We start from the raw sequence: 22,110 nt of genomic DNA on the forward strand, positions 1-22,110 counted from the left end.
AGGGGTTAAACTGATGGGTTAAACAGCCAATAAGAATGTTTGTTCATTTTCTGGGTGGAATTAGTCTGGATCTGCCAAACGCCCAAATTATATTTACCTGAGATCAACTGTGACCGGGATCTATGAAGGAAAAGTATTGTGGATATAGGGAAGAAAAGAAGAGCCTGGTTTCCTTACAAAGCAGAGAAGCTGAATTGTCACCATGAACCTCACGTCTTATTACTGTATTCATAAATTCCCCCGCACTGCAGGATAATCCAGAGTGACCGTAAGGACAATGTAAATGTTTTGTTTTTAACATATATGGATATTTTATATTTGACTTTCATTAAAACAGTATAAAAAGATGAAGGTGATGGAATCGAAGAAAAAAAAACACTAACAAAGTAACTTTCTAATTAAATAAAAGAAATATTCATAGATTTATTTTCATGAAAGGAAATTTCATAAGTGTATTTATCATTAGAATCAAGGTTTGTGCCCAAAATCACGCCCACATGTGGTGGGGAATGGCCACACAATTTTTCTTGTAATACCCCAATATTTACCGGCTAAATCGTGTGTCCATTTGTCACCTAGGTGGGTATGGTTGTGGCTGACGATCCGTCTGTTCTTACCCTCAGGGTAGATTCACTTGCGGCAGATGTGTAGCATAAATTTCTGAAACTGTAAATAGTTCCATACATCTGAGTGGGGTTGTTTCTGCTGCATACACATGGATTCTGAAATCGCCATTAAGATGAGTGGAGCAGCCGCAGACCTTTCTGACACAAAACTGCTATTTGTGAACTGAAATCACACATGCAGTTTAGCTAAAAAAAAAGCTCATGAAAAACTGCACCTCAAAGCCAGAAGTGGAATCAGCCAGAAAGAAAAGTATAAGTCCTTCATTTATATTTCCCAATATTTTTTAATACACTCTTAGATTTGCCTAATAAAAACTGCATGTGTGATTCCAGAATTAGACAGGATCCAGGAGGAACGTGTCTAATTTAAACTCCTGACGTTTGGTTTCCCTCTGTTAGTGAAATGTGCGGTATTACCATGCCGAGAACCAGAGCGCTGTCAGGCCTTCAGAAAGGTTATGGATGTCTATGATTCAGGAAAGGGCAGTTGTCTAAAATCTCCACATGTAGATGGTTTTCTGGACAATGGAATGATTAACATCTAATACTTATAGCATTTTCCCTTTGGAACATGGAAATACCATTAGACCTGCCACGGAATGGCCAAAAAAAATAAAAATAAATGGAGGATTCTTGAATGGCCAAGTGAATACCTAGTTCTAATTACCATCATGAAGCTGTGGGGAGATGTAAAACTGGTTGTGCATGCTCCGCATGAAAGAGTAGGAAACGTCATCTCCCATATAAGAGACTAGTAGACCGTAAAGCCCCATTCACATTTGCACATTTTATACAGTATTTTGCATCAGTATTTATAAGACAAAACTAGGAGTAGGTCCAAGACGTGGAAGACATGCAGATCTTTCCATTATACTTTTCTCTGTTTGCTTACAAATACTGATGCAAAATACTGACCAAAATATGCAAGTGTAAATGAGGACTCATAAAAGAAACGCCTGCTGGAGGTTGTTTTTGCCAAAGGGGCAGAACCAGGTATTTGAGCCGTACAAGGAAGTGGCATATCTGTAAGGTGGTTTTTTTTTATTGCAAAATGATTGCAAATTCAATTTATGAATTTTTCTTTTATCTTTTTATACTGTATGAATGAAGATTAAATATTAATACACAAGTCAACAGATGTAAAGAAAAAATATTACATGGGGAGTCTTTATGTGACTCTAGTCGGAGACTTCGACACTACAGGATCCATACATGTGTAGTTTTGGAGGGTAGAAAAAAAGATTGTGAGTAAGACTAAAACGACATTAGGGTTTCACCTTAAACATGAAAAACTTTATAGTTGTGTTATCATCTACAGATCAGGGTTTACATGAACTACCGCTCCTGTCCTGACACAGCCGCGCAATGATCTCCCATCATCTTACACTAAACCTTATGTGTAACGTTGTGTTGTTAGAATTTTATTTTGTAATAAAGTGCTTGTTTCTCACAATGTTTTTTGTTATTTTCGGTGTTCGTTGAATTGGGTTATATCAATGTACCTAAAAGGGGTTATCTGTCTGTTTACAAGGCAATGATGTCACATCACATGGTGAGGATTGGCTGCCTTGGAGACAAGACAAAGTGTCATGACACCTTATAATCATAGAGAAGCTGGAAGCTGCAATGTGGGAATACTGCAGAATAAAGGAGTATTCCCAACGCAGGATATGGCATTAATGTCTGGTAGATGCAGGTCCCGTCTCGGGGACCCAGCACCTATGTGGAAAATAGGGTCCCCTGACCTGCCTGGTGAGTAGCCTGCTGGTGAAGAATGAATCAAGAGTTGTACGTGAATGGGCATACACTAGATCAATTTTCCTAAAAAAAAGTCTTAGTTTAAGGCCTCAGATCTAGAATTTTCCGGTTTAAGAGGTCCACAACCATGTTTTTTTAACCTTTTAGAGGGACTGATGAGATGGACAGATTTTCCTTGGCCCAGATTACATAAATAGTATTGTCAGACAGAATCTTGACATGGTGATGTCTTAATTGTAGAAAAGTCAATTTTGCGGTTTTCCAGACCGCTCTCAATTCCTGGTAATTTGAAGATCTTAACCATTTGTCCTGAGGCCAAGTTCCCTGTAGACATTTGTCCCGAAAATAAGACCCAAAGGTTGTTTCATATTTGCTCAGGAATGTAGAGATTATATTAAGATTCTTCTGACTAAAGCCATGAACAAAAAATAGAAAGAAATTCCACACTGTAAATGTGAAGAGAATTGTCCAAAGATAACGTGAAGTCATAAAGGATTGGAGGAAGTGCTGAAATATTCTCATCCAGCTCCAGGGGAAAAATAAAAAAAAGTAATAGGGGAAAAAGAAATTAACAAAACGGCGCTACATAGGAGGAGTACATTCAACACATTCACCTTGTTTAGCCTATTACATAGTTACATAGTTAGTACTGTTGAAAAAAACACCTGTCCATCAAGTTCAACCAAAGGATGGGAAAAGGGAAGGGATGAAACAAAATTTCTACACATTGAACACAGGAGCTGATATTTTTTCATTCTAGGAAATTATTTAAGCCTTTTTTAAAGCCATCTACTGTCTGCTGTGACCAGCTCCTGCGGTGACTATTTCACAGATTCACAGTTCTCACAGTAAAGAAGATTTGTCGCCTCTGCAGATTGAACCTTTTTTTCTCCTGACGGAGGGAGCGCCCCCTTGTTTTTTGAGGGGGTTTTACATGGAACAGGATTTCACCATATTTTTGGTATGTGCCATTCATATATTTATATAAGTTAATCAGGTCCCCCTTAGTCGTCTCTTTTCAAGGCTAAACAGGTTTAATTCTTTTAATCTTATTCATAACTTAGATTCTCCGCGCCCCTAATTAGCTTCGTTGCTCTTCTTTGTATTTTTCCTTCTTTCTATGTACTGGAGCCCAGAACTGAGCTGCATATTCTAGATGAAGCCACACTAATGCTTTGTAAAGTGGTAATATCCCTGTCCTGCGAATACATGCCTCTTAATACACGACAATATCTTTCTGGCCTTAGAAGCAGCTGACTGACATTGCATGCTGTTATTTCGTTTATGTTCTACAAGTACACCAAGATCCTTCTCAACAAGTGACTCCCCCAGTGTAGCTCCCCCTAGGACATATGATGCATGCAGATTATTACTCCCAGTGTAGCTCCCCCTAGGACATATGATGCATGCAGATTGTTGGTACCCAAATGCATTACTTTACATTCATCTACAATAACCCCTTCCCGCTTTGGCCACTTTTGACTTTCCTGACAGAGCCCCATATTTCAAATCTGACATGTTTCACTTTATGTGGTATTCATTTCGGAATGCTTTTACCTATCCAAGCGATTCTGAGATTGTTTTCTTGTGACACATTGGACTTTATGTTACTGGTGATAACGCAGTTCCCAAAAGGTAGATCGACACCAATACGGCCGCAGACAAAAACAGAACAGACGTGTATCTGATTACTGTAGAGGTCTGAGCTAGTCCCGACCCCTATCATTTATTTATACTCATTCTATATTCATGCAATACCATAAGACAATAAATAATACAAGACAGTCTTTTGGCTAACATGCAGTAACATTATATAACTTGGAGACAATCAATCCTTCATCTTTAGTACAATTCTGAGAATTATAAGAACAAACATGTTTTCTTCCTCTTCCCATTCACTCCCCCAGTCTGTGTATTCAATCCATCAAATTCTTGCGAAATGATAACTAATGCCTTCCTCCCTCCTTTCCTTAAACAACATCTGGAAAACAGATGTCCAGATTAACTCTTAGAATGTCAATTACTTTAACATTACTCCCCTCTTTTTATCTTTTGGCTAGACCTGTGACTACTCTCCCTGCCTTATCGAGAAATCTTAAAGGTCCGCCTTACCTACACAAGATATAGAGATACTAATCTCCATAAATTGTGGGACGTTCAACATTCATCCAGACGATCCTTAAGTTTAGATTTCTCCTGTTACCATTCCCCTCTTGCTAGTGCTAATATAGATTTTAAAGGAAAATATGAGGGCTAGAAGAGTTAGTTAGAAATATATATATAAATTGTTAGACACACATGATAGATATATTATGACAGTAATTTGTTCATTCTTGTCTTTGTCAAATCAATTTGTTTCCACAAGAAATGCAGTCTTTGATGTCTTTGATGTCATTAAGTGATTCTTTTTCACATATGAAGCATTTGCGTTTGATAGGAGTAATCATGATCATTACTGGGTTATCGTCTCGTCGTTCAGGGGGAGCTGTTTTCTGCGTACTGCTACAGTTTGACTCTAATATTTTCCTAAAAACAACAAGTAGAACCTTAAACCAATTGAGCGGCTTCAGCCAAGATAACCATTCCGGAAAATGCAATTCGGTTTGAGCGTTACGTTTGCGATATTGTTCCTTTAGCTCCTGTGCCTGTTTAATATCATAAGCAACTTGCATCATTCCAGTAGGATTAATATAGTGACAACATGCTAGTCCTACTATTTGACAAAGTCCTCCTTATGATGCAGTTAGATAATCCAATACCGTAGTGTGTTGATTAGTAACTACTATTAATTGTTTAGTATATGCAGAAGTAACACTTATAGCATGAAAAAGATAGTAATATTATGGAATACATCTGCTAAGGCTTCCATAAGTTGGCCATTTTGAGTAGTTCTGAGTAAAGAAGTGACTGGACTACCAACGATAGGCAGAGCCATCATTAACTCTTCCTTCCAACCTATGTGTAATAATGGTTCTGTATGCTGTACCTTAAGACTACGTTTACTTAACATATGTTGAGGAATATTCTGATACAAGAATTGATCAGACTTGCACGTCCAGGTGGCAGGTTCTATTCTTGCTAGGGTACATGTTCCCCCAGTCCCCTCAGGAAGCCATCTGTAAGCATTATTTCTACAGATTATATAGATTCCTTTCGGGAGTTGAAATTTTAGTTTGACAACTAGTGCATTAACAATAGATGCCAAAAGAGTAGTGTTAGAATAGAGACACCAAGAGTCTGGGTCATTGGTAGTTACCCATTTGTAATATGCAATAGGGTTACATCTGAGGGGGTTTACTTTTTCCCTTGCATCGATGGACATTAGTTCCGCCCCATCTCCTTCCATTCCTGCGGTATCTCTTTCATCTTCTTTGCTTATGGCAAATGTTTCTATGGCCTCACAATCTTCGCTATTCTCAAGTGGAAATTTATCAGCATGGTGCCAACTAGAATTATGAATTTTCCTTACTAGTGAGTGATCTATTTTCTGATCCTCTAAACTCTTACTGGCAAAACTTATTTTTAGGTTTTCTACAGGCAGCCTACCAGTATGTATAAAAGTCAGTATAATGAATCCAATTATTAGTTATATGAATGCCGTTCACTTAATTGATAAATTTACTGCCTGATTAGAACGATTAAAATTGAGTTTTAATAGTAAATTATAAAATATGGCTCATAAGGCCCAATTACAACATATGTTCAGGCTCAGACGAAATGGTCAGGGATAGGAGATGATAAAGCTCTCCTCTTATAGTATAAAGCCCTGACAACAACTTGCTGAGAAAAATGAATGATTGCAGCCCACCGGGCTCACAGCATATGGTCAAAGTGAAAGAAGTCAGTCCTAGTTGTAAGACTGCTCCTAGAAGATACTCCGATCACTGCTGCAATACTTGTAACAACCCTACGCGTTTCAATGTCACTGATAAGCGTGACAAATCATCAGGGATTGTGTGAATTAATTAGTTGCCGGTTTAAGCACAATTTTGTGCTAACATTGTTTCTCCCGGCTCGTGCACGACTCTGATACAAATGGCCGCACACGAGCCGGCGAGACTGGGAGCATATGAAGGGCTAGAGCCCTCCCCCTGCACTGACGAGGCTGTCAACTCACCACCAATCGCATGCAGACACGTCACAGCAGTGACGTATCGGGACTGTGGCGAGCCCCCTGACAGCCCGGCCAATGAGGCTGAAGCATGACGACAAGGCGTCTCGTAACCCTGGAGACCTAAAGCGGACCACAAACAGACTACGGGACAAGCATAGACTTGGTACAGATGGTAAGGGAAATAATATAGCGACGATCAGCAGACCTTTCTATATATTCTAAACGGATCGATCTTGTAGAGATGCAAAATCCGGCCATAAGATGCACAAATAGCCCTAATTAACAGTACCCATAATCAAAAAGATATAATGTTAGTAAACAATCGCAAGAGAACCCTATAGCAGTGTAAATAAGGGTCACCAATAGTTATTGAAGATAAACACTATAAAAAATGTATATAGAGAATCTGAATTCAGGTACTGAATTGAGCCAAATAGCCATACATTATCAATTATCAATGAGTATGATGTTATAGGAAAAAACGCATGAGAACCCTACAACAGTGTGAACAAGGGTCCACCAAAGTTCATTATACACAAACACGGTTAATGTTGTTAGAAACGCCAAGTATAATAGTTGGGACAGATAAACCAATCACAGAAACGGATCTATGACACGTAGAAATGTCGCATCTCATCCACACATGGTGTAGCTCTTAAATTGACGCTCACAGGAAACATGCATAGGAGATCTGCTCATTAAGGCCAGCAGGGCTCATGGTTCGCATGCGAAAGATCCACTGCGCTTCCTTCTGTAAGATCTTTTTATCATGGTCACCACCTCTCGCCAAGGGTTTAACATGTTCAATCCCTTGAAATTTTAATACCAGAGAGTCACCATGATGACATTCCCATACATGCCGCGACACCGGGGTGTCTTCCTTTCTCCTTATATCCCCAATGTGGTCCCTCATCCTTCTCCTAAATTCTCTCTTGGTTTTACCTATATACTGGAGTTGACACCCACACGTAATAAGATAGACTACACCTTTGGTCTTACAGTTGATATAGGATCTATTTTCAAAGACCCTGCCAGTCTTGGTGCTTTTAAAGTTCTTACTGCAAAGAATCGAGTCGCATGCCTTACAAGAGCCACATCTATAGCTACCATTAAACCCCCTGTCCAACCAGGTGTTAGGTTTATTCTGTGTGCTCATGTGGCTATGTACCAGACGGTCTTTTATATTGCGCCCTCTTTTGTATGTTATAAAGGGAGAGTCCCCTACCAGATTCCCGACATCAGGGTCAGCTTTCAAAATGCCCCAGTACCTCTGCAGGATTTCTCTAATCTCCTTATTGGCAGAGTCATAGGTACCAATAATACGTATAGTGTCGTCATCCTTAATACGTGATTTAGGGTTAAGAAGGTCATTTCGGTTACAACCAAGTGCATTCTGATAATCTCTACCTGGGCTGGTGGGAGCAAGAATTTGTCTTTAATGAGGAAATGGAAAAATGGACATCGTGCATTTTGCTATGGCTGAGATTCATAGACGATATTTTGATTCTCTGGAAAGGTACGAAGGCACAATTTGAGGAATTTGTGGCGATTCTAAATGTGAACGATCTGGGTTTATTTTTTACGTGTGAGATCAATGACAGTAAGATCACGTTCCTTGATATTATGATCTCCAAAACACCATCTGGGAATATTCAAACCAATATGTTCCGTAAAAAAACTGCCACGAATAGTCTCCTCAGATGGGAAAGTTGCCATCCGGTTAACCTTAAACGTGGAATACCCAAGGGCCAGTTCCTTAGGGCGAGACGAAATTGTTCCACTATATCGGACTATAAAATATCAGCGAGGGAACTGGAGGATAGGTTTAAACGGAGAGGGTATCCGAAACATGTTCTCAAACAAGCCTATCAGAATGCACTTGGTTGTAACCGAAATGACCTTCTTAACCCTAAATCACGTATTAAGGATGACGACACTATACGTATTATTGGTACCTATGACTCTGCCAATAAGGAGATTAGAGAAATCCTGCAGAGGTACTGGGGCATTTTGAAAGCTGACCCTGATGTCGGGAATCTGGTAGGGGACTCTCCCTTTATAACATACAAAAGAGGGCGCAATATAAAAGACCGTCTGGTACATAGCCACATGAGCACACAGAATAAACCTAACACCTGGTTGGACAGGGGGTTTAATGGTAGCTATAGATGTGGCTCTTGTAAGGCATGCGACTCGATTCTTTGCAGTAAGAACTTTAAAAGCACCAAGACTGGCAGGGTCTTTGAAAATAGATCCTATATCAACTGTAAGACCAAAGGTGTAGTCTATCTTATTACGTGTGGGTGTCAACTCCAGTATATAGGTAAAACCAAGAGAGAATTTAGGAGAAGGATCAGGGACCACATTGGGGATATAAGGAGAAAGGAAGACACCCCGGTGTCGCGGCATGTATGGGAATGTCATCATGGTGACTCTCTGGTATTAAAATTTCAAGGGATTGAACATGTTAAACCCTTGGCGAGAGGTGGTGACCATGATAAAAAGATCTTACAGAAGGAAGCGCAGTGGATCTTTCGCATGCGAACCATGAGCCCTGCTGGCCTTAATGAGCAGATCTCCTATGCATGTTTCCTGTGAGCGTCAATTTAAGAGCTACACCATGTGTGGATGAGATGCGACATTTCTACGTGTCATAGATCCGTTTCTGTGATTGGTTTATCTGTCCCAACTATTATACTTGGCGTTTCTAACAACATTAACCGTGTTTGTGTATAATGAACTTTGGTGGACCCTTGTTCACACTGTTGTAGGGTTCTCATGCGTTTTTTCCTATAACATCATACTCATTGATAATTGATAATGTATGGCTATTTGGCTCAATTCAGTACCTGAATTCAGATTCTCTATATACATTTTTTATAGTGTTTATCTTCAATAACTATTGGTGACCCTTATTTACACTGCTATAGGGTTCTCTTGCGATTGTTTACTAACATTATATCTTTTTGATTATGGGTACTGTTAATTAGGGCTATTTGTGCATCTTATGGCCGGATTTTGCATCTCTACAAGATCGATCCGTTTAGAATATATAGAAAGGTCTGCTGATCGTCGCTATATTATTTCCCTTACCATCTGTACCAAGTCTATGCTTGTCCCGTAGTCTGTTTGTGGTCCGCTTTAGGTCTCCAGGGTTACGAGACGCCTTGTCGTCATGCTTCAGCCTCATTGGCCGGGCTGTCAGGGGGCTCGCCACAGTCCCGATACGTCACTGCTGTGACGTGTCTGCATGCGATTGGTGGTGAGTTGACAGCCTCGTCAGTGCAGGGGGAGGGCTCTAGCCCTTCATATGCTCCCAGTCTCGCCGGCTCGTGTGCGGCCATTTGTATCAGAGTCGTGCACGAGCCGGGAGAAACAATGTTAGCACAAAATTGTGCTTAAACCGGCAACTAATTAATTCACACAATCCCTGATGATTTGTCACGCTTATCAGTGACATTGAAACGCGTAGGGTTGTTACAAGTATTGCAGCAGTGATCGGAGTATCTTCTAGGAGCAGTCTTACAACTAGGACTGACTTCTTTCACTTTGACCATATGCTGTGAGCCCGGTGGGCTGCAATCATTCATTTTTCTCAGCAAGTTGTTGTCAGGGCTTTATACTATAAGAGGAGAGCTTTATCATCTCCTATCCCTGACCATTTCGTCTGAGCCTGAACATATGTTGTAATTGGGCCTTATGAGCCATATTTTATAATTTACTATTAAAACTCAATTTTAATCGTTCTAATCAGGCAGTAAATTTATGTATAAAAGTCATCTCTTTTGTTCCCCAAATTCCATCTTGTTTTCTAAATTTTCTAAAATCAAACCAATTCCCCTGCTTGGATGTTAGGTACGCTTGCCACCAGGGTTACTGCACCCATCCAACAATGGGCAATGCCATTAGAACTTTTCCCTTCGGTTCCTCTATATCTAATGGTTTCCTCACCCAACAATTATCTTGGAACAATTCCTGTTCTGAGACAGGAGTAGCAAAGTATGGCATAGACCTTGCAGACATAGGAGAATATGTACATATCCAGCAATCAGTCAGGTTGTATGTTTGTGTTACTATACCGTGGTACTTAATGAACTTATTGTCTCACTCCTCTTCCCCCAGCTGCTGATATCCTTTTACAAAACCACATATCATCATACTCATTAGAAACACAGATACTGAGAAATATCGCAAGGCAGCTTGAGGGTAGTTCACACCCTGTTGGTTACTACAGCAAATTAGCATAGAAGGAGCCAACACAACACTGGGGCATAGATCATAAGTGCTTTAATCCATGATGGAGACCCCAGTAATAATGTATTCTATATGATAATGATGAAACTTGTTGACAATACAGAACGTATAGTATGTTTGTTGTGCCTTTCTTGTATGAAATCATATGCAATGTTAAATACCTTTGTGTCAAAAAAGGCAAAAGTATAGAAGGTATGATACCTTTATTGGCTAACCATAAAAGTTCTATATGCAAGCTTTCAGAGCACAGATGCTCCTTCTTCAGGCGGTTTACAAATGAATGTGTAATGCTGGGGGTAGGGAAACAGACAAGTGAGCCCTAATCTACCCACCACTCAGTCCCTGCCTACTTGCAACGACCCGCCCTAGGTGACGGGGTACAACTGGGCGACGGTCCCTACGCTCAATAAGTGCACGACAGACAAACAGACAAGGGTACACAGAAGCAAGGGAAAGGGGGCAGTTGCCCACGGCAACACCGTGAGCAACAAGAGTGGTGAACGAGCCGATTCAAACCAGGAGTGTACGAGGTACCAAACGCAGAGCAGGAGAGTAGTGAACAAGCCGAGTCAAACCAGGAGTGTACGAGGTACCAAACGCAGAGCCGGAGAGTAGTCAGTAAGCCAGGGTCAATATGAAGCAAGGTCAAATAGTTCAAGCTGCAGCAGGGCCAGGAAACCAAACGAGAAGAATCACAAGCAAGGAGGAACAGGAAAGGCAGGTATAAATAGACAGAGGGCGGGAGCTAGCTCCGTCTGGCCAGGCTGTGATAGGCTCTCCCACTCCTAAGCCTGCCATCCTGAGTGGTGGAAGATGGAGTCAGTCTCACAGACATAGAAGCAGGTGCAGACTGATTACCTATGGGTGTTGACACAGAAGCTGTGCCTGGCAGATTCTTTACAGAATGACTTTGAAAAAAGCACAACATTTAGATGTTACACAAAGACAATTAGAAGGAGCCTCTGTGCTCTGAAAGCTTGCATATAGAACTTTTATGGTTAGCCAATAAAGGTATCATACCTTCTATACTTTTGTCTTTTTTGACACAAAGGTATTTAACATTGCATAATTGTTTCTGGCTAACACGGTACTACACCATTTTTTACTGTACTTGTATGAAATCAAAAAGAACTGTTTATTATGAGTACTCTGTATTAAGAGCAACTGGGGATGTTTTTTGTAAGAGGAACCAAAACACATTGATTTAAGGCAAATTGTCACATTAGATATTTTTATGAAATGATTCCTGCACAGCTTTCTTAATGTCTGAATTTCTCAGACTGTATATAATGGGGTTAATCAAAGGGGTAAGCACAGTATAAAGAAGTGATAGGATCTTACTGATGGTCGACATCTGTCCTTTTGTTGGGACAACATACACAGTCAGGGGTGTAACTAGGAAAGACTGGGCCCCATAGCAAACTTTTGACTGGGGCCCCCCTCCGCTGGGTATCACATGACCCACCCCTTGTAGATAGTGCCTTCCTATAGATTCCACCACACAGCGCCCCTATAGATAGCGCCATACACAGCCCTGTAGATAATGCCTTACAGCCCCCTGTAGATAACGTCTTACAGCCCTAAATCCCCCTATAGATAACGCCATACAGAGTCCCCCCTGTAGATAACGCCATACAGAGTCCCCCCTGTAGATAACGCAATACAGAGTCCCCCCTGTAGATAGCGCCATACATCGTCCCCCCTGTAGATAACGCCATACAGAGTACCCTGTAGATAATGCCATACAGACCCCCCTGTAGATAACGCCATACAGCCCCCCTGTAGATAACTCCATACAGACCCCCCCGTAGATAACGCCATACAGACCCCCCTGTAGATAACTCCATACAGCCCTCCCGTGTAGATAATGCCATACAGCCCCCTGTAGATAACGCCATACAGACCCCCCTATAGATAATGCCATACAGACACCCCCTGTAGATAACGTTATACAGACCCCCCTGTAGATAACGCCATACAGCCCTCCCCTGTAGATAACGCCATACAGCCCTCCTGTAAATAACGCCATACAGCCCTCCTGTAGATAACTCCATACAGCCCCACCTACGCCATACAGACCCCCTGTAGATAATGCCATACAGACACCCCCTGTAGATAACGCCATACAGAACCCCCCTGTAGATAACGCCATACAGACCCCCCTGTAGATAACGCCATGCAGAGTCCCCCCGTAGATAACGCCATACAGACCCCCTGTAGAGAACGCCATACAGACCCCCCTGTAGATAACGCCATACAGCCCCCCTGTAGATAGCGCCATACAGACCCCCCTGTAGATAACGCCATACAGAGTCCCCCTTGTAGATAACGCCATACAGAGTCCCCCCTGTAGATAACGCCATACAGTCCCCCGTGTAGATAACGCCATACAGACCCCCCTGTAGATAACGCCATACAGACCCCCTGTAGATAACGCCATACAGAGTCCCCCCTGTAGATAACGCCATACAGCCCTCCTGTAAATAATGCCATACAGCCCTCCTGTAGATAACGCCATACAGCCCCACCTACGCCATACAGACCCCCTGTAGATAATGCCATACAGACACCCCCTGTAGATAACGCCATACAGACACCCCTGTAGATAACACCATACAGAACCCCCCTGTAGATAACGCCATACAGACCCCCCCTGTAGAGAACGCCATACAGAGTACCCCTGTAGATAACGCCATACAGAGTCCCCCCTGTAGATAATGCCATACAGACCCCCCTGTAGATAACGCCATACAGACCCCCCTGTAGATAACGCCATACAGAGTCCCCCCTGTAGATAACGCCATACAGAGTCCCCCCTGTAGATAGCGCCATACATCGTCCCCCCTGTAGATAACGCCATACAGAGTACCCTGTAGATAATGCCATACAGACCCCCCTGTAGATAACGCCATACAGCCCCCCTGTAGATAACTCCATACAGACCCCCCCGTAGATAACGCCATACAGACCCCCCTGTAGATAACGCCATACAGCCCTCCCGTGTAGATAACGCCATACAGCCCCCTGTAGATAACGCCATACAGACCCCCCTATAGATAATGCCATACAGACACCCCCTGTAGATAACGTTATACAGACCCCCCTGTAGATAACGCCATACAGCCCTCCCCTGTAGATAACGCCATACAGCCCTCCTGTAAATAACGCCATACAGCCCTCCTGTAGATAACTCCATACAGCCCCACCTACGCCATACAGACCCCCTGTAGATAATGCCATACAGACACCCCCTGTAGATAACGCCATACAGAACCCCCCTGTAGATAACGCCATACAGACCCCCCTGTAGATAACGCCATACAGAGTCCCCCCGTAGATAACGCCATACAGACCCCCTGTAGAGAACGCCATACAGACCCCCCTGTAGATAACGCCATACAGCCCCCTGTAGATAGCGCCATACAGACCCCCCTGTAGATAACGCCATACAGAGTCCCCCTTGTAGATAACGCCATACAGAGTCCCCCCTGTAGATAACGCCATACAGTCCCCCCTGTAGATAACGCCATACAGACCCCCCTGTAGATAACGCCATACAGACCCCCTGTAGATAACGCCATACAGACTCCCCCCTGTAGATAACGCCATACAGCCCTCCTGTAAATAATGCCATACAGCCCTCCTGTAGATAACGCCATACAGCCCCACCTACGCCATACAGACCCCCTGTAGATAATGCCATACAGACACCCCCTGTAGATAACGCCATACAGACACCCCTGTAGATAACACCATACAGAACCCCCCTGTAGATAACGCCATACAGACCCCCCTGTAGATAACGCCATACAGAGTACCCCTGTAGATAACGCCATACAGAGTCCCCCCTGTAGATAATGCCATACAGACCCCCCTGTAGATAACGCCATACAGACCCCCCTGTAGATAACGCCATACAGACCCCCCCTGTAGATAACGCCATACAGCCCTCCCGTGTAGATAACGCCATACAGACCCCCTATATATAACGCCATACAGCCCCCTTTGTAGATAACACCATACAGACCCCCTGTAGATAACGCCATACAGCCCCCCTGTAGATAACGCCATACAGACCCCCCTGTAGATAATGGCATACAGACACCCCCTGTAGATAACGCCATACAGACCCCCCTGTAGATAACGCCATACAGCCCTCCCCTGTAGATAACGCCATACAGCCCTCCTGTAAATAATGCCATACAGCCCTCCTGCAGATAACGCCATACAGCCCCACCTACGCCATACAGACCCCCCTGTAGATAATGGCATACAGACACCCCCTGTAGATAACACCAGAGTCCCCCCTGTAGATAACGCCATACAGACCCCCCTGTAGATAACGCCATACAGACCCCCCTGTAGATAACGCCATACAGACACCCCTGTAGATAACGCCATACAGACCCTCCTGTAGATAATGCCATACAGAATCCCCCCTGTAGATAACGTTATACAGCCCCCCCTGTAGATAACGCCATACAGACCCCCTGTAGAGAACGCCATACAGACCCCCTGTAGAGAACGTCATACAGACCCCCCTGTAGAGAACGCCATACAAATCCCCCTGTAGATAACGCCATACAGCCCCCCCTGTAGATAGCGCCATACAGACCCCGCCTGTAGATAACGCCATACAGAGTCCCCCCTGTAGATAACACCATACAGAGTCCCCCCTGTAGATAATGCCATACAAACCCCCCTGTAGATAACACCATAAGACCCCCCCTTGTAGATAACGCCATACAGCCCCCCTGTAGATAGCGCCATACAGACCCCCCCTGTAGATAACGTCATACAGAGTCCCCCCTGTAGATAACACCATACAGAGTCCCCCCTGTAGATAATGCCATACAAACCCCCCTGTAGATAACACCATACAGACCCCTCCTGTAGATAACGCCATACAGACACCCCTGTAGATAACGCCATACAGACCCCCTGTAGATAACGCCATACAGAGTCCCCCCTGTAGATAACACCATACAGAGTCCCCCCTGTAGATAATGCCATACAAACCCCCCTGTAGATAACACCATACAGACCCCTCCTGTAGATAACGCCATACAGACACCCCTGTAGATAACGCCATACAGACCCCCTGTAGATAACGCCATACAGAGTCCCCCCTGTAGATAACACCATACAGAGTCCCCCCTGTAGATAATGCCATACAAACCCCCCTGTAGATAACACCATACAGACCCCTCCTGTAGATAACGCCATACAGACACCCCTGTAGATAACGCCATACAGACCCTCTGTAGATAACGCCATACAGAGTCCCCCCTGTAGATAACGTTATACAGCCCCCCCTGTAGATAACGCCATACAGCCCCCTGTAGATAGTGCCATACAGACTCCCTGTAGAGAACGCCATACAGACCCCCTGTAGAGAACGCCATACAGCCCCCCTGTAGATAACGCCATACAGACCCCCTGTAGATAACGCCATACAGAGCCCCCCTGTAGATAACGCCATACAGATCGCCCTGTAGATAGCGCCATACAGACCCCCCTGTAGATAACGCCCTACAGACCCTTCCTGTAGATAACACCATACAGACCCCCCTGTAGATAACACCATACAGACCCCCCCTTGTAGATAACTCCATACAGACCCCCTGTAGATAACGCCATACAGACCCCCTGTAGCTAACGCCATACAGACCCCTCCTGTAGATAACGCCATACAAACCCCTTGTAGATAATGCCATATAGCCCCCCCCCCCAAAAAAAATGGCTTATAGTTTGTCCTACAAAAGAGATGTATCCCCTATCCACAGTCCCCCCAAGTTCTCCATGACAAACCTCGGACTTCCGGCGTCTGCACAGTTCAATAAAAATGAAAGGTGCGCTGGTCACGCATGCACACAAGCGCGACAGGTGCGCAAGTCATTTCTATGGAGCTGCAGACAGACCCCGGAAGTCCGAGGTTTGTCATGGAGAACTTCGGGGGACATTCGGTCCCCCATTCTCCTTATCGCTGGGCGTCCCAGCGATCACACATGTGATGTGTCCCCCTTTCAGCTGCATCGCTTGGTCTCCTAAGTGATCCAACAATGCAGCACTAGCAGCCTGGGCGTCACTAAGGACTTAAAACATCAGGGGGAATAGCCCCAATACATATGCGCCCCCCCCAAAAAATAAATGTGTGTGTGTGTATGAATATGTGCATATATATATATATATATATGTATATATATATATATATATATATATATATATATAGAAGACAGCGTAGAAAGCAGTGACGGCACCAGGACTTCAAGGCAGATGCAAGCAAAGTGGATTTATTCACCTCAAAAAAGACACAGCAACGTTTCGGTTCAACAGGAACCTTTCTCAAGCCATGACAAACTCACAAAAGTGCCAAGTATATATAGGGAGGACGTACATCAACTGGCAATCAAACAAATTGACAGTACAATTCTCATAAAATACATAAAAATGTGAACATAGCAGTGTATTATGACTTTTATACAGACAGTGCAGCAATGAGTCTTCAAAACGCTATTAGTAAACGGCAATACATTTGAAGACATGATTTATACATATCATAAATAGTGAAGTGTAATAGGATTAATTAGGAGGACAGCAGAGGCTCATTATTGATTAATTAGGTTTAATAAACTTACAGTTTGCACTCTCTCCATATGGCCAGCATGTGAATTTCGCGCGCATGCACTCAGCATGCTCCAAGATGGCGTTGAAACCGGATATCAAATCCGGTGAAGCGCATCGTGGAACGCAATCACTACCGCGCATGCGCAGGGATGGAGCTTGCGTTCCAATCCCATTGCGCAGGCGCGAGTAGCGCTAAAATAGAAATATAGAATGAGCTGAAAATGCACAGTTCAGTTCTGTGAACTATCTGGAGGTGTAATATATGGACCAATATCGTGTAAATCAGGATGTAGAGAGATCATCAATGTCCATGGCCATGAATTTAAAAATACAGCGATTTTTAAAAAAATATCTCTCACATATCCCATATATGTAAACATGTGACTGTAGTCACCCATGGGATTAATAAACAAGCCATGATAGATAGGCATTGATGATCCCCGACACAGATGTCAAATACATTAGATATATAAAAAAAAATAATATAAGGCATGTATATCATAGATAATATATTTCCATTAAAAACATGCTGAAGGATAAGAAGATAACAAACCTACAATACCATAAGGACCATACTCCAGAGTGAATATATTTATCTATAAATTCATGCACGATAGATATACTACAGTGCAAAGATCAATGCTGGATATAGAGAGACATAGGTAAACAATTTCATGTGGAACATCATGATCCCAAAATTAGGCCTCTGCTGCTCTCCGGAATCCTTCAAAGTGCTTGACACATCCGTGTGTTTCTACGAACATATAAAAGAAAAGAAAGGGAAAGGCAAATTACCATACAATATTATATGAACACAAAACCCAAAATTATGATGAAAATTGACATGAAAGATTAAAAATAAAAAATGCAGGCATAGGAAGAGTCAAAATAAGACTCCAAATTATGTATACACAAGGCACATACAATACCAATCGGGAATGTGAACCCATCGTATACCCCAGATCATCAGGCAAGTTACCCCCCATTATTTGTGTAACAAGATAATTTTTAGATATGTGGGCCATAAGGGTATTCTATATTCAGCCCCTTGGGAGACATAGTTTCCAACTTATAGATCCACTCTAGCTCTTTTCTTTTGAGAGCCAAACCTCTATCACCACCGCGTCTCATTTGAGGCACAGAATCAATGATTCTGAACCTCAACTGCGACAAGCTATGATTTTTCTCACAAAAGTGTCTTGACACTGGTAGATCCTGTCTCTTTGTTTTGATGTTAGAGTTGTGATTTCTCAACCTGAGACGTATTTCCGTTGTAGTCTCACCGACACAGTGTAGACCACAAGGGCGACTCAATAGATAGATCACATAAGATGAATGACATGTGAAAAAGCCCCTGATTTTGATAACACTGCCAGTTTGTGGATGATTAAACGAGTCACCCTTCACCATGTGCTCGCAAATATTGCAGCCCAGGCAGGGGTAACAACCCAATTTGGGAGGTGCCAAAAATCTTTGACTCATTCGATTGGATCCAATATCGGCTCTCACAAGACTATTCTTAATCGTTTTGCCTCTTCAAATGTATTGCCGTTTACTAATAGCGTTTTGAAGACTCATTGCTGCACTGTCTGTATAAAAGTCATAATACACTGCTATGTTCACATTTTTATGTATTTTATGAGAATTGTACTGTCAATTTGTTTGATTGCCAGTTGATGTACGTCCTCCCTATATATACTTGGCACTTTTGTGAGTTTGTCATGGCTTGAGAAAGGTTCCTGTTCAACCGAAACGTTGCTGTGTCTTTTTTGAGGTGAATAAATCCACTTTGCTTGCATCTGCCTTGAAGTCCTGGTGCCGTCACTGCTTTCTACGCTGTCTTCTATTTATAAAAAAAAGGGGAACTGATTCATCCCCTGGTGATGAGCACATGGCCTGATTTTCTGCTATTGTGGAGTGCTGTGTTTATCTATTGCTGGACTGTATATATATACACCGCGTTCCAAATTATTATGCAAATGTTATTTTTCGCTGATTTTCCTAAATAGTCGATGCAAATTACAGTCTAATCTTCAAGCCATCAACCGTTGGAGTATAATGCAAATTTTATTGACCAAATCTCCTAATGATAACAGACTTTTTTTAGAAGTAAAAAACTAAAAATGCACTGTTTCAAATTATTATGCACAACAGAGATCAAAACATTTTACAGGTTGTAAAGAGAACTAAAATGGTAATTTGTTGAATTTGCAGCATCAGGAGGTCATATTTACAGAAATCAAAAGCTCTTTCAATCAAAAAAAACTTAACAGGCCAAATTACATGTAACATAGGACCCCTTCTCTGATATCACCTTCACAATTCTTGCATCCATTGAATTTGTGAGTATTTGGACAGTTTCTGCTTGAATATCTTTGCAGGATGTCAGAATAGCCTCCCAGAGCTTCTGTTTTGATGTGAACGGCCTCCCACCCTCTTAGATATTTTGCTTGAGGATGCTCCAAAGGTTCTCAATAGGGTTGAGGTCAGGGGAACATGGGGCCACACCATGAGTTTCTCTCCTTTTATGCCCATAGCTGCCAATGACACCGAGGCTTTCTTTGCAGCATGAGATATTGCATTGTCATGCATGAAGATAATTTTGCTACGGAAGGCACGGTTCTTCTTTTTGTACCACGGAAGAAAGTGGTCAGTCATAAACTCTATGTACTTTGCAGAGGTCATTTTCACACCGTCAGGGACCCTAAAGGGGCCTACCAGCTCTCTCCCCATGATTCCAGCCCAAAACATGACTCCGCCACCTCCTTGCTGATGTCGCAGCCTTGTTGGGACATGGTGGCCATTCACCAACCAATTTTATTTAGGAAGTAGGGAGAAAGGGAAAGAGTTGTGGTTCCTATGTGAAATTGAGAATAATAAAAATAACAAACTTTATTGACTAATTAGTTTTAAAATTATTATTATTTTTTTACAAATGTCCAATGTAGGTCAGAATAAATTGCAGTGCAGATGACCCCTTATCCTGCACTATGAGAGCAAAATTTGCCTATTAATAGTTAACCATCCAATGTTATTGTCATACAAAAACCATATTCAGATCTTTTGCTGAAATTGATAAATTAATTATTTTGAATTGTGCTTTATTCTCTACTCTGTGATGGACTGAGTAGAGATCTGATAACAGTAGTGTAATGATCTTTATTCCAAGTGTGCTATATTGTGTGCACTGAATAAATCAGCATTTGCTGCTAGTCAGTGGACACTATATCAGTTTCTTAAAATTCTCTTATGTGCACCGAGTGTATCATAAATATTGTTAGTTAGTAAACATTGTATCAATTTCTTGAGATTCTCATGAATGCACTGAGTGTATCAGCATTCAATGTTAGTTAATAGGCAATGTATCTATTTGTTGAGGTTCTCTTGTATATACTGAATATATCAGCATTAATTGTTAATCAATAAACACTATTGCAGCGTCTCAAGATTTTTGGGTATAAATACGGTTCTGACGCCCTTATATATGGTAAGTGCTGATTGACAGCTAAGGGGGCCAATGAGGTTGGATTAATTTCCAAGTATCTGTCAAAAGGCTCAGTATTATTTATATTAAATAATACTGAGCCTTTTGACAGATACTTGGAAATTAATCCACCTGTCATCCACACACTGTTATACTTAAAACAACCTCATTGGCCCCCTTAGCTGTCAATCAGCACTTACCATATATAAGGGCGTCAGAACCGGCGGGTTACACCCCAAGAGGAAGCTGGAATGCCGGCGAAACGCGCGTCGGGTGTTTAGTCCAAATTTAGCAACCAATGTTTAAGGTCCTAACTCTACCTAATGCTACCTATAACATTAATCAATAGTCGGCAACGACTTGTATGTATAAACGCTGCTCCCTGGAAGAGAGTGGTGCCTGCAATTTGTCATACGCTGCTGGGTTGAATGCCTGACAGCGTTCTCTGAATCAGCAAATCAATATATACAGGCTGTTCAGCCACTTTATTACACCACGCTGCTGGGTTGAATCCTTGACAGCGTTCACTGAATCAGCAAATCGATATATACAGGCTGTTCAGCCACTTTATTACACCGTGCTGCTATTCACTGTTTCTCCCGTGACGACGGTGAGAACAGACAGCAAGCACCTAATTAATAGGGCACCTTACATAGTGCACTGCCATCTTCAACTAGACGAGCTGCATCGCTGCTGATCCTATTTGCGAGGATCAGCGTTGTATGCCATTCACACTGCTGCTGCTGACGGTCTCCCACGTACTACGGTGGTAACTGACAGCAAGCACCTAAGAATCAGGGCTTTCAGTAGTGCTTATTTCACATAAGTCACTACATCGCTGTTTAAACAACCAAAAATTCCAGCACGACAATTACAACGCTGTTGACCCCAATAGTGAGGATTATAGGTGTGCTCCATCTACAAAGGTGGAACACACAGGCTATCTAGCCAAAATACCTTAATGTGCTGCTGCCTACGATTTCCCACGAGCACAAGGTGAAAACTGACAGCGAGCACTTAAGAATTGGGGCATTTTTGTGGCGCTTATTCATACAGGCTACCGCATCACTGTTCAGCAACTACAATTTAAATGCTCAAACTTTAGCACAATATCCTATCGTGCTTCTGCTTATTATATTTGGTATTTATACCAAAAAATCTTGAGACGCTGCAATAGTGTTTATTGATTAACAATTAATGCTGATATATTCAGTATATACAAGAGAACCTCAACAAATAGATACATT

Source organism: Rhinoderma darwinii, chromosome 1 (genome assembly GCF_050947455.1).
Source record: "Rhinoderma darwinii isolate aRhiDar2 chromosome 1, aRhiDar2.hap1, whole genome shotgun sequence".
Classification (NCBI taxonomy): domain Eukaryota; kingdom Metazoa; phylum Chordata; class Amphibia; order Anura; family Rhinodermatidae; genus Rhinoderma; species Rhinoderma darwinii.